This window comes from Xenopus laevis, chromosome 2S, assembly GCF_017654675.1.
Source record: "Xenopus laevis strain J_2021 chromosome 2S, Xenopus_laevis_v10.1, whole genome shotgun sequence".
NCBI classification, from domain to species: domain Eukaryota; kingdom Metazoa; phylum Chordata; class Amphibia; order Anura; family Pipidae; genus Xenopus; species Xenopus laevis.
Window position 1 is genome coordinate 33964967 of NC_054374.1, and position 13702 is coordinate 33978668.

General features: G+C 40.6%; 1 pseudogene; it reads right to left on the reverse strand.

Moving 5' to 3' along the window:
• The window catches only part of LOC121400468, a 47655-nt pseudogene extending 34365 nt beyond the window's left edge, over positions 1-13290 (reverse strand).
• Positions 13291-13702: the final 412 nt, after the last annotated feature.

Consider the following 13702-nt stretch of genomic DNA (forward strand, 5'->3'; position numbering starts at 1 on the left):
ATCCACCTTCTGCCTCGACTCTTTCCAGAATTTAGATGGGGGTTATTGGACCCCCATCTAAAAAAAACAAAATGCTCGGTAAGCTACAAATTTATTGTTAATTGTACTTTTCTATTACTCATCTTTCTAGTCAGGCCTCTCCTATTAATATTTCATTTTTTATTCAAATCAGTGCATCACTAGGGTATTCGAACCCTGGCAAGCAGACAGTTGAAACTGCCAAACTGAGCAGCCTGCTGCAAGAAAAAAAAACGCTAAATAACGTGCATAAAAACCACAAATGAATAAAAAAATGAAAACTAATTGCACAATCTTCAGAATACACTCTCTACATCATACTAAAATTAACTCAAAGGTGAACAACCCCTTTAATAGAAAGAAATTGTCATCTGCGACTACACATTTCAGGATGAGCACGAAATCCTTCGCCGAAAATGAGTTTTTGCGCAATACAAACCAAATCCTAAATTGCATAGGCCAAATTAAGGATGAAGGGAAACACATTTTTTAATTCCTTGTTTTTGTGACAAAAAGTCACACGTTTTCTCCTCCCTGCCTGTTTGCGATTTCCAGTTTCAGAACAGGCATGAAAGGATTAAATACGCTGAATCCGATCCTGCGAGAAAAACGCCGAACCCAAACCGAATCCTGGATTCAGTGCATCCCTAAGCAACCATGAAGACAAAAATACAAAGAACAGAAACATTATATAAATATGATGACCAGACTAGGGTAGATTGGCGCAATTTCATCTTTTTGTTAAATGTTGCAGGAAAATCCTCAGCCCCTTAACAGGACAGAAAAGTGATGTGTCTTTACTTATATGCTGTAATGACAAGCAAACTCCAGAGTAAACCACAAAACTATATTACATGAGCACTGTTGCCAATCCCAAGAACAGAATCTGCAGCTCCTTTGCAACCCCTCACATTACCCTACTAATGCGTACAACCCCTCCTTACTAGAAAGAGGCCCTGGCTTGCCTAGAGGCATGGCAATAGCTGCACGGCTGGAGGGTTGCACAGGGAATGCAAGTCCAGTGGGGATATAAAGCGAAACTGAAGTTTTATGCTACATGACCATTAAGGTGGGATAGGTGTTGTGCTAGCTACACTTTGAAAACACGCTGCATTCATGCCATAGAGCTTTTTAGGTTATCCAGATCCATCAATCTGCAAACAGTAAAAACCTTTACACACGTCTTATGTGCAAGGGACCTAGGAAAATGCTGAACAATGCAGCTTGTACCACTTGAACAATGCCACTTGTACCATTTGTTCCACTCAATGGCCTTCAGATGTGCTTAGAATTTTGTCCAGCAGGATACAAATGTGTGCGATGTACTTTGTATTTTTGATAAGGTCAACCTATTCGAAACAATCTAGCACTGCCAAGCTAACTTGCATATAAACCTCTGTAGTGCTGCTAATCTTAAAAATAAATAAATTCCAGCATTTCCTCAAACCATGAACACATAATAGGCCACATCTTGATACTGTAATCACGCAGCCGGTATTAGAACAGATTTGCTCTGCAACATAATGCAAATGAACCATGCAACGCATAACTGCCATATCAGTGATAGAGCTCACTTAATAATACTACGCCACTGCCCATGATGCAGCACAAGCAATAATTGTATATTGCTACTTTCAATACTCTTTATAAATAGCGGATTCACAAAGGCCTAGATTTTCAAGGCCTACGACCACCAGTTTGGACTAATAAAATAAAAAGACCCCACAGTAACGTAATATTTTTCTACATCTTAACATTGATGTTGGAGGGGGGGGGACAGATTTGCCTTAACCTTCATTCCATCCATCAAATGAAAACAAGAGCAGGTATTTGGCTGTGCCACCCATTAAAATGATATCAAAAGTAAAGTATAAAAGGTACAGGAGGGAATAAAAACGAAAAAGTTTTTTATGTAGTGGGCTGCTGTTGTGCCTATAGGTATACCATATAGAACATCAACATGCCTTCAAATGATCTTGTAGCTTCATATTTATTCATAATATGCATAACTGGATTTTAAATAATTCAGTTCCTGGGACTTGATCACAAACAATGGGAGGAAGCCACAGACAATTGCCTACACCAGTCTAATCTCAATAAAAGATAGACTCCTACAGTATAAATTCCTCCGCTAAACATTACATAACTCCTTTCAAACTGAAGAAATTTGGTAGGAGACAAGATGATCTCTGCCCATGGTGCAATTCTCCTGGGGCCAACTTTCTCCATATGGCCAGGTCCTGTCCCCCCCATTCTAGATTTCTGGTTTAAGTAATGGGAGACCTTAGCAAACTAATTGGGCACGCCATAGATAGTGGACCCAACAGTCTTGCATGTTAGGGGTGATAGATGAGGTATTGCCCCTCTAACACAGCCAGGATCCGGTTATGTACGCTCATGTTTTATGCTAAGAAAACATTGGTTATGCACTAGATGAGGAGAACCCCCCCCCTCTACCCTAGCCTTCTGGAAAAGGTTTATAGACAATGCCCTTCCTGTAATAAAATTAACCTATGAGATAAATTTGGCAAGATTTGGGGGAACTGGTTGCGACCAGGACCCCCTGGATACCTAAACTATCCTTCTAAATATGAGGCTACCTGACTTACACTATATTGATCAACCTAGAAGTAGAGGTCAATAAACATCAATCATTAGCATGCCGGAGCCCTCTAGTGACCAAACAGAGGTACAACCATATATACTTAAATAATTCTCCTAAGGCATGCTTATGAGTAAAACATATAGTTTATTACAACAAAGTATTAAAAACATTAGAAAAACCCCTTAGAGCGCCTCACGCGTTTCATGCTTACCTAGCATTTTGCCTATGACTAAGTGCTAGGTAAGCATGAAATGCGTTAGGTGCTCTAAGAGGTTTTTCTAATGTTTAATACTTTGATGTAATAAACTATATGTTTTACTTATAAGCATGCCTTTGGAGAATTATTTAAGTATATATACCTGATTTACACCACCAGCCTCGTACATCACTATACCAACCTTTGCATCTATAAGTGACCGTATTCTCCTGTCTGTATAAGGTTACCATTGACCCAACACCAATCCAATGTCATTTTACCAGATAATGTATTGTAATTGTTTGTTTGTGTGTTAAAACCAATAAAAAATTTCACCTTTAAAAAAAAAAAAGGCTCTCCATTTCTTGTATTGGTAAATATACTTGTATGTAATACAGGTGTTCAGTGTATGTATCTATTGTGTGGCACTGTGGAATAGGGTTAGAATTCACGTTATTACAACAGGTGGATCATATGTTGGCAACACAACAAAAATGTAGGGATTAGAACAAAAATAATAACAAACATACAATAAGCAGGATAGTAGCGGCAGGGCTAATGACCCACAAGCTAATCACCCATCTATACAATCTGCTAAAAATGGGAAGACATTGCCCTTTATATGGGCTCCCTCTTGGTAAAACCAAAGGAAAAAAAAAAAAGAAAAATTTGAAAGTGGTTATAAACAGATTGTAATGTAAAGAACTAGCAAGACCAGGGATGTTCACATAAACGTAGAATTTCTAAGAAATACATGATACATTTAAACATAAACAGTATGACATATCAAATGTAAAATTCAATTTTGGTCTTACTAGTTCTTAAAGATTGAGTGAGATCACTTACTGAAACCACCCAAGAAATCATGATATGGCTGATGGAATAATGAAAACACAAAGTGAATGCAAAAATCATAATTCCTTTATTTATTTTTTTAAAGTTAAAGAACTTTGATAAATGCAAAGTGTGGAAAACAAACAATCATTTCTTATACTGATGCAGTGACACAACCTTCAAAGCAACTCCTTTTGAAACATAAGAATCAAGACAAATTATTCTGACAGGCACAATATTTGCAGTCTACATTTCTGCTCTCCTTTCATTTATCCACCTGCTAACGGCTTTTTTGCATTTCATTATTAGAATAGGGAGCATGAGGTGTCAGAATGATGATCTAGAAAAATATTACAGCTCAATGTAACCAACTTCTTGAGAATTCCTTCAGTATTAAATACACAAGCCTTGGGGTGCTAAAACCTTACATGGTTTCTTCATCCGTATACCTCAGCTTCCTGTAAATCTGGTGTGTTTTTTTTAAATGAAGAAAACACACAAGAGTTAAGGAACCTGAAGGCTCAAGTATTCTTAAATTAGCCCCTAACTCAAGATATATGATAATCTCCTCCCATCTGCAAACAACCAGCAGCAATGTAACAGCATGCATATCTAACAGACCAACTTGTCAGATATAGCCACGATTAAAGGGTATGTAAATGCTGGAAAAATGTAAAGGACAAGTCAACCCCAAAATAAAAATTTCCCTAATAAAAGAAAACATAATTCTAAGCATTATGGTCAGTGCTTTGAGGTTATTTGTAAAAACAATTGCTATTGACAGCAGCCTCTGTTTAACTCATGTTTGTTATTTTTTAAACAATGTTGCAAAAGTCTTGGTCCCCCCAGCAAAGACAGGTCTGTTAATCAGCTACCTTGTCTTATATTGTTTTAACAGTCTGAGCCACCAGAGAACAGAAAGGGACAAACCCTGCTTTCAATAGCAATACATATACAAATAACTAGAGAAAAATTTGTAATGAATGAATATTGCAAAATTAGCTTAGAATTATTTCTTGCTTTTATTAGTGGACATTTTATTTGAGTGGACATTACCTTTAATCTCACTCCTGAGTACTTTTTGCAATTTTACATTATATTTTTTCTCCAAGATAGACAATTTTAGACCATATTAAATGTTTAACATAAGGAATTTTGCAACAGCGCTACATGCTGGTTACTTTGGCCCGACTTCTTACAGTTACAAAAACATATTATTCCGTTTATACAAATAAAGCCCGTCGTGTGGATCTGGAAAACTGAGAAAGACACATTGCTCATTTCACTTCACATTCATAAGATGCGATACTAGCAGACAAAATATTAATCTTGGGACTGACTAGGTTGCAAATTGAGGAGGTCAGTGGATAATCTCTAAAAATGAAACCCGTACTGTGTTGGACCAAGGCCAGATTATTGAACAGAATGGTCCAAACTGGGTAAACTGCCTGGGCATGTATTGATATTATACTAAAAATCTGATGTTATTATCAGTCACATAATGGCAAGACATTTATACATCAGTAAGGCAGGACTACACGGCCGATTTTGCCGCGATGGAGACAAGGTAAGTAATGGCAGTGTCGAATCGTGTTGCATTGTCGATGCAACACGACAGTCGGATGCAGAGTGCATCGTCTGCATCCGACAGTGGTGTTGCATCGCATCAATGCTGCGACACGATGCGACAATTGAATTACTTACCTTATTTCCGTTGCATCCGACGTGACGCCTGTGATTTTGCGCAGCACATCGGATCGCGGCGGAATCGTCCATGTAGTCCTGCCCTAAAGGGTTATTGGTGATCTGTACAGCTGATGAGGAATTGAATGTTCTGCTTCCAATTAAGTTGCTCTGTGCCAACAACTCCACTGTATCAGTAAATCAAAATAGTAAAGGAAGGAGAACTCCAGCAGACTCTCTGCAAAACTTTTATTCCTGTTTGTGGAATACTTGGAATAAAAGTTTTGCAGAGAGTCTGCTGGAGTTCTCCTTCCTTTACTATTTTGATTTACTGACATTTCTACATCAGACTTACTGCATGAAACTATGTTTGCATCATTTTCCAAAGAATTACAACATCCTGATGTTCCAGAATAGAATATGGCAACACACCAACTACTAAATGAAAAGCAAAAGAATATCATCATGGGGGAGGGGGGGGTCTTACCAATTTAGTAATTATAATTACTTACCTGGTAACCTGGGCTGGTGCTCCTGTTCAATAAATACTGCACTGGGCCGCGGTTCTAAGATGGAAGGAGAGCCACATTGCCACCTTCTTCTGTCTCTCACGATCCCTCCTGGCCACTGAGGGTGAAAAGCTAAACTTTAAATAAAAAGCTGCTTTTCTGTCTAGAGCACACATGCACTTGGTCAGGGGCCATACAGGTATCCACAAGGAAAAAGATGGCAATGTGGTGCTCCTTCAGTATCAGGTGCACTTGTCACATTCCTTTAACGGAGACACAGATTGTAGTGTACTCAGCACAGCACAAAAGCAAGAAAAGCCCTTTACAGAAAGGTAACCTGAGCAACTTTACATCCACTGTTATATACAGGTATGGGATCGGTTATCCAGAATGCTCGGGACCTGGGGGTTTCTGGATAACTGATCTTTCTGTAATTTGGACCTTCATACCTTACGTCTACAAGAAATCATGTCAACATTAAATAAACCCAATAAGCTGGCTCTGCTTCCAATTAGTATTAATTATATCTTAGTTGGGATCAAGTACAAGGTCATGTTTTATTATTACAGAGAAAAAGGAAATCATTTTCAAAAAATTTGGATTATTGGGATAAAATGGAGTCTACGGGTGATGGGAATTCGGCAATCCAGAGCTTTCTGGATAACGGGTTCCTGGATAAAGTACCCATACCTGAATTACATCATTCTGTACATCACATGGGCACCACAGTCATCTGGTGATTGCCACACTGGTGTTCCTTAACCCTAGAATGTTTTATTATGATGAAAAGTGATCATATCAAACCCAGCATTCTTGTGCCACAGTTTTGATGTCGCTGAAATCAAAATGGGGTGGTTTACCTTTAAGTTAACTTTTAGTATGTTACAAAATGGTCAATTCCAAGCAAACTTCTCATTGGACTTCATTATTTTATTTTTTAATTTTTTATTGTTTTTGAATAATTTGCATTTTTCTCCGGTCTCTTTCCAGCTTTCAATGGCGGTCACGGACCCCATGTAAAAAACAAATTGCTCTGGAAGGCAACAAATGTTATTGCTACTTTTGATTACTCACCTTCTAATCAGGCTGCTCTTAATCAAATTCCAGTTCTCCTATTCAAATCAATGCATGGTTTGCTAGGGTAATTTGGACTCCAGCAACCAGATTGCCGACACTGAAAATGGAGAGCTGCTGAATAAAAAAGCGAAATAACGCAAAAACCACAAATAAAAGCCAATTGTATTATGGTCTCAGAATATCCCTCTCTACATTCATACTAAAAAGTTAATTTAAAGGTGAACAACACCTTTAAAAATCTTTACTACCCATGCCTTAGCCACTGACCTGCTAAAAAAGAGCCTCAGGAAGCCAACAAATGGCAGACAAGGCCTTGTGCTGCTGTGCATAAAGCTAAAAACAGTCAAGAGGATCAAATGAAGCAGAGTTTGCAGTCTCAACTCACTGGCCATTCCACAACTCACTAAAAAGCTCAGCAGTGTCAACAGGCATTTTCATCAATCACCCCCCCCCCCAATGGCACTTACATCACTCCCTGTTAGAAACAGCGACAAACGTTATCCCTTCTTTCCAAATAGTTTTGGAGCTAAGGGATGCAATCCAAGTTTATGAGCTAAGGGATGCAATCCAAGCTGCCTTCCCGTCGGCTAGAGTTTAAATTGCCAGCGGGTTGGCACTTGGAGCGATTCGTTTTCCTGAAGTCGCCCGAAGTTTTCCTCGTGAAGCGGCTTCAGGAAAACAAAAAGCTCAGAGTGCCATCCCAACCGGGATTTACATTCTAGCCGGCGGGAAGGCAGATTATGTTCAGTAGAGTTTAAGAATATATAGTCATAGCGGACTTGGGATATATAAAAATTAAACTAAAGCTATGTTTGAATAAATTATTAATTTAAAGCACAAATATGCAAAACAGTGGATGTGTAATTTTTAGTGGATGTGTAATAATTTTAGTGTATGGCAGATGCTAAAACAATAGTTGGAGTATGAGATGGATCCCAATGTCAAATTTGTTAAAGGGTTGTTCACCTTTAAGTTAACTTTTAGTATGATGTAGAGAGTGATATTCTGAGACAATTTGCAATTAATTTTCATTTTTTTTTTGCATATTTAGGGTTTTAAGTTATTAGCAGTTTTTCAATTTGCAATTTTAAGTAATCTGGTTGTTAGGTCCAAATTACCCTAGCAACCATGCACTGATTTCAATAAGAGACAGGAATATGAATAAGAGAGGCCTGAATAGAAAGATAAGTAATAAAAAGTAGCTTTAGCAATACATTTGTAGCCTTACAGAGTTAGTGATGTGTGTGCTGGCCCGATACCCGAAGGTTCGGCCGGCCTTGCACTTTTCTCTGCGGGTGGTGGGTGGGTTGCTGGTTGAGCTCTTCTCCCCACCCACCACCGTCAAATGCGGCTTCAGACTTCTTTTATAGACGCTGTGCCTGCTCATCCCGCCCCTTTTGTGACATCATCGGCGGGTCTATAAAAGGAACCCGGAAGTCGGGCGCGGTGGTGGAGTCGGGGAAATGCAGCCCGCACATCACTGATACAGAGCGTTTTACTTTTTTATAAGGGGTCAGCAACGCCCATTTGAAAGCCGCAAAGAGTCAGAAGAAAAGGCAAATAAATTCAAAAACTATAAAAAATAAATAATGAAACTTTGTCTAGAATTGGCCATTCTATAACATACTTAAAGTTACCTTAAAAGGTGAAACTACTCCTTTAATCCTAGAGCAAATAGCAGCAGTGATGTAACAAAACAGACAAATGGAAGTCAAAATCACAACTACTAAGCAGAGCATGTGGGGGAATTTTCAAGAGGCCCTTGGTGTTTTATGGTTTAGACAGATTTTTCAAGTTCCAAGATTATATAGGAAAGCAAAATAAGCATTATACTGTAGATCATTCATGGTGACCCGTGTGATAGATCACAAAACTGCACCCCCTGTTGCTCACTGATAAAGCATTTACATCCAGGGTCACACTGAGCACTGAACCTCCTGCCCATTAAAAATCTGCAAAGTTGCACAGACTGCCACCACAGCACCGGCAGGCAGAAGGCAGCTTTGTACTGCTGGCATAAAGAAAATAAATGATTGCCAACTTAAGAGCGTACACACACAGCTGGGAAAGCATACAAAACACTGCATACAATGAAGAGTTATTAATGTGTCTAAGTCTGCACCCACTGCACATGGACAAACTAGAGAGTAAGCACCCTCCCATGGGTACAGTGCACAGAGAAGGCAAATCAAATAACTCGTTGTGGTCATGTTTTGGCACCCATAAAAAAAATAAAAAACCCCTTGCACATTAACTACAATAAAAACCGCCCCTGTTCCTTAAAGAAACAGTAAAGATCAAAAAATTAAAGTGTTTTAAAGTAGTACAAATATCATGTAGTGTTGCCCTGCATTGGTAAAACTGTGCTTCAGAAACACTACTATAGTTCATATAACTGTTGTAGCAATGGCGAAAATTTAAAAAGGCTTAATGGCACAGGGATAAATATTGGATAACAGATAACACATTATGATCTACAGAGCGTATCTGCTATCTGCTGTGTGAATGGCTGCCTCCATTGCTACACAGCAGCTTATTTATATCAACAAAATTAGTGTTTCTGAAGCAAAACACAACAGTTACCAGTGCAGGGCAACACTGCATTATATTTGTATTACATAAAGGGGTTGTTTACCTTCAAAAAACTAGTGGTTTGCTGATAGATCACCAGAAATACTACTTTTCCAATCAGTTACTATTTTCTACCTTTCACCGTTTTCTAATATCCAAGTGTAAAGTGTCTTTTTTCACCTTCTAAAGCAGCTCTGGAGAGGGTGGTCGTCGACCCTGTAAACTGTTCTAAATGGATACATTTAGTTGAAACATTTCTTATCTTTGTCCCTGCTCAACAGAATCTCTGGGTTTCATTACAGGCAGCTGTTAGAATTGATACAATGGTTGTTTAAAACTCAGAGATGCTGCTGAGAAATGTATCAACTAAATGTTATGCATGAATTACTGAGCTGCCAGACTAAAACACCAGAGACAGGAACATTCAACTTTAAACTTAGATTTTGGAAAACAGTAAAAAATAAAATAATGGAAAGTAATTGAAAAAAGTCTTTATTTTTTGGGGAACAATCTGAAAACAACTGAAAAAAAAAAAAAAGTGTTTGGAAGGTGAACAGCCCCTTTAAAAACACTTTCATTTTTGATGTTAAGGTTTGCCTTTCTGTATCGTATTTTTTCAGGAATGGCCTATATAAACTGATGCATCCTGACTATTGTTTTCAAACTCACCAACCTTCTCATAGACATTAGCTGGTGTCATCAAACAAAACCTGATGTTCTGAATAATGGTATCAGTGTGCCTCCAGCGTCTCCTATCATGCCGCAACAAGCCTGAACAGCTTCATACAGCTCTATCTCAGGAAACCTGCTTAGGCGGTCATTATCCAAGTAGCTCTTAAGCTTCTCAAAGCTCAAATAAGAGAGGAAGTCAGGCCTGGACATGAGTGGTTACAAAGTTCTCTAGCAAGAAGGAGTCCAACTTTTCCCTGACACCCTCTATGTCGACACTGAAATCATCCAGTAGCCTCATGACCTCAGCACAGTTGTCCAGACAGATTTTAGCCATGAGGAAAGAGCAGCAGAATTCACTACTTCAGTCAGTTGCACGTACATAGCAGCTGCAGGATCTCGTGGACTGTGGCCATGCTGAGGTCAATATTCCCATAATACATAAACTGAAGCACGTGGCTGAAACCAGTCGCAGTTAATCCTTTCAGGTAGATCTTGTCCTGGTCACGCTCACGCATGTCAGCGGTAAACATAATACGGAAATAGTCACTCTGTGTCGCCAGCAAAGCTTTGTGTGCTTGGAATTGATGCTCTTCTATGACGAGGGTGACATCAACCAAAAGGCCTTCTTCATACAGTGCCCTGAAGCCAGCAGAGACACTGGAGCCATGAATTGAGGAAGAGTACCCCTCCACCTCCCCAGCCATGAATTACCTATGAAACAGATTAGATATTGATTATAACAAATATATAAAAAAACAAAAACTATATACAGACACCTGATTTAGTAAAATACAGAGAGTATCTTATTCTGGAGGCTTAATAACAGATATACTTTCTCTGACATACCTAATCCAATTTACTAGAAGTGTTATAGTCTGGCCTCTAGAAAAGGAGTACCTTACGATCATATTGCCAAATAATTTACAAAAACAAGATATCTTTGTTAACATTATTACCTTAAACAAGAAACAAACCCTTAATAAAAAAAACCCTACCCTACATAGACCCCCTAGCTCCTCAGCCCCAGCCTAGTTCCCTCCACCTGGGCAAATGCCCCTAACTCTTTACTTACCCCTCCTTGCAGATTCTGTCCAGCAGAGTTCACGGGTGTAATTTTCTTCTCTTCGGATTGAGGACTGGCGAAGCGGCGCATGCGCAGTTGGAAGCAATGCTCTGCTATGCGACAACTGCGCATGCGCCGAAACTCATGGAAATTGCACCAGTCTCATTCTGGAGATTACTGAAGCGGCTGAAGATGGTGCCGGTGAACTCCGCTGGACAGAATCTGCACGGAGGGGTAAATAAGCATTAGGGGCATTTGCCTGGGGGGTGGGAAGGAGGGTCTATGTAGGGGTAGGGGGGGGGAGGGTTTTTTTTCATTAAGGGTTTATTTCTCCTTTAACAGGTATGACAATTATTTACGCAGCGCTGTGGCCTCGTGCAGCATTTACAGAGTAAGGGAATACAAACAAACAGTCCCACATACAGACAATGGTATCTAACTGAAGCCTACACCCAGGGTCAGTGGTTACATGACAGAAGGGTTGGGCCCTGCACAAAAGAGCTTACAGTCTACAAAATGCCATGGATCACTTGAGGTGGCGGTTGATAGAGAACAGATTTGCGGATGGGTTTAGAAGTAAACACAGCAAGTGTATACCAGCATGGCCGGACTGGAAGTAAAAAGCAGCCTGAGCAAAAAAAAAAAATCAAAGCAGCCCACATGGAACGCAATGATAGCCACGCCTATATATTGGGTTTAACCCTTTAAGTGCCACAGATCGTAGCATGTGATCATGTGACAGCTCCACAAAAAAAAAAAAGTCAAGAACACACAGATAAAATATATCTGAAAAAAAAAAAATAAGTTGGCACTGTGTGGCAAAGACCTATGAAAGGGTAAATGGGCTGCAGTACGGTGACAAGCCAAGAGTACACTGCTACTCTCTGGAGACGAAGGTCCAGGAAAACATTGTTGATTCTTGACCATCTGTCTCTCCAGCTACAGACACTTACTCCCCGCATCTCCCAACATGTGCTAGGGCTCCAGTCAGGATGGGCTTTCCTTCCATGTGCTGCTTGGAGTCAGGGAATTTCCTGTGCATGGGAAGCAGCCAGAATGGCGTCCAAAGCTTAGACTAAGGTAACACAGCAGAGTGCACATGGACCTTTATGACTTTATCTCCCTCTTTGTTGGGTGCACTAGGCTACTGAATGACTGGCAGCCATGGAGTCTTGCAGAAATAGGGAATAACAGAGCAGCAAACACTTGAATGGGAGGATGAACCTTAAATGCAATGCATGCACCTTATGATCACCAAGGGTGTTTATACACCTTTGCAACCCTTTGTTTTCACATTCCATCTGCCCGAAAAGAGAAAGTAATGAGCAGACAAGGGATCAGAGCCTGTCACCATGGGCCAAACCCTGCAGGAATGACTCCCAGGCAGCTCGAGGTGACCCCCTAAGTGCCGGCATGCAGGCAAGAGACTTGCAAAGAGTACAAAGGCCGTCACTTGAAGAAGCAGCAGTGCTCCACTGACAAAACCTTGTTGTTGTTTATATCCCCCATGCACAGGACAGACCTGCTGAGCAAGCCCACTTCTAGCACCACAGCTACACACGAACTACAACTCTCAGTATCCTGTCACTGCTTAAGGGAACCAGCAGGTGAAGAGTTTGCCCCCAGGGTTATATGGCAAACCTGAAAGTTCTATAAAGAAGCACAATACATATAAGAAACCCCTGGGTGTCCCATGCAACTAGCAGTGAGCCTACCTGGTGCTGAGGCACAGACTGCAGGAACTTTTCCCTCTCCTGCTGTAGCAGTGTCAGCCCCAGGGACTGTGCAGCAGCATTGCCCACCATTCATCTCAGGCACAAGAAGTTTATATGGGGACACACACAGAGACAGAGAGACAGACAGACAGACAGAGACAGACAGACACAGAGACACACACTTCACAGAGAGACACGCACTCACAGAGAGACACGCACTCACAGAGAGACACGCACTCACAGAGAGACACGCATCACAGAGACAGACACACACAGAGACAGACACACCCCGCCTTTCTGAGAGAGAAACTTACTCCATTCACTTGCACTTGAGGTGTACTGTTCAGGGACGCCCCTCCCTCTAGTGTAAGCAGCAGCTCCATATGTCTGTCGGGCTGCGTGATTGAGCCAGTGCCTGGCCAGGAAGGTGAAGAATTAAACAATGGAGTAAAGTTGGGGAAGCGAAAGAAAGAAAATACCCACTGCGAGGCTGCCTGAGCTTTGCAGCACTTGCCTTTAAATCAAATTAAATGACGGACTTCCTGCCGTCGCTTGCAACGTAGCCTGGAGACGTCAGATCACATGGTAGCGTCTAGTTCCTATCCTCGGAAAGGGACCTTGGTGACGTCATGATCACGTGATTCTACCACCCTGACCCGCTCTATTGCGGATGCGCTAATACTAAGCGGTAGATCCAAATAAGCAGAAAGCAAAAACGGATTCCTGGTGTGACAGCTGAGCGCTTGTCATAGAGATATG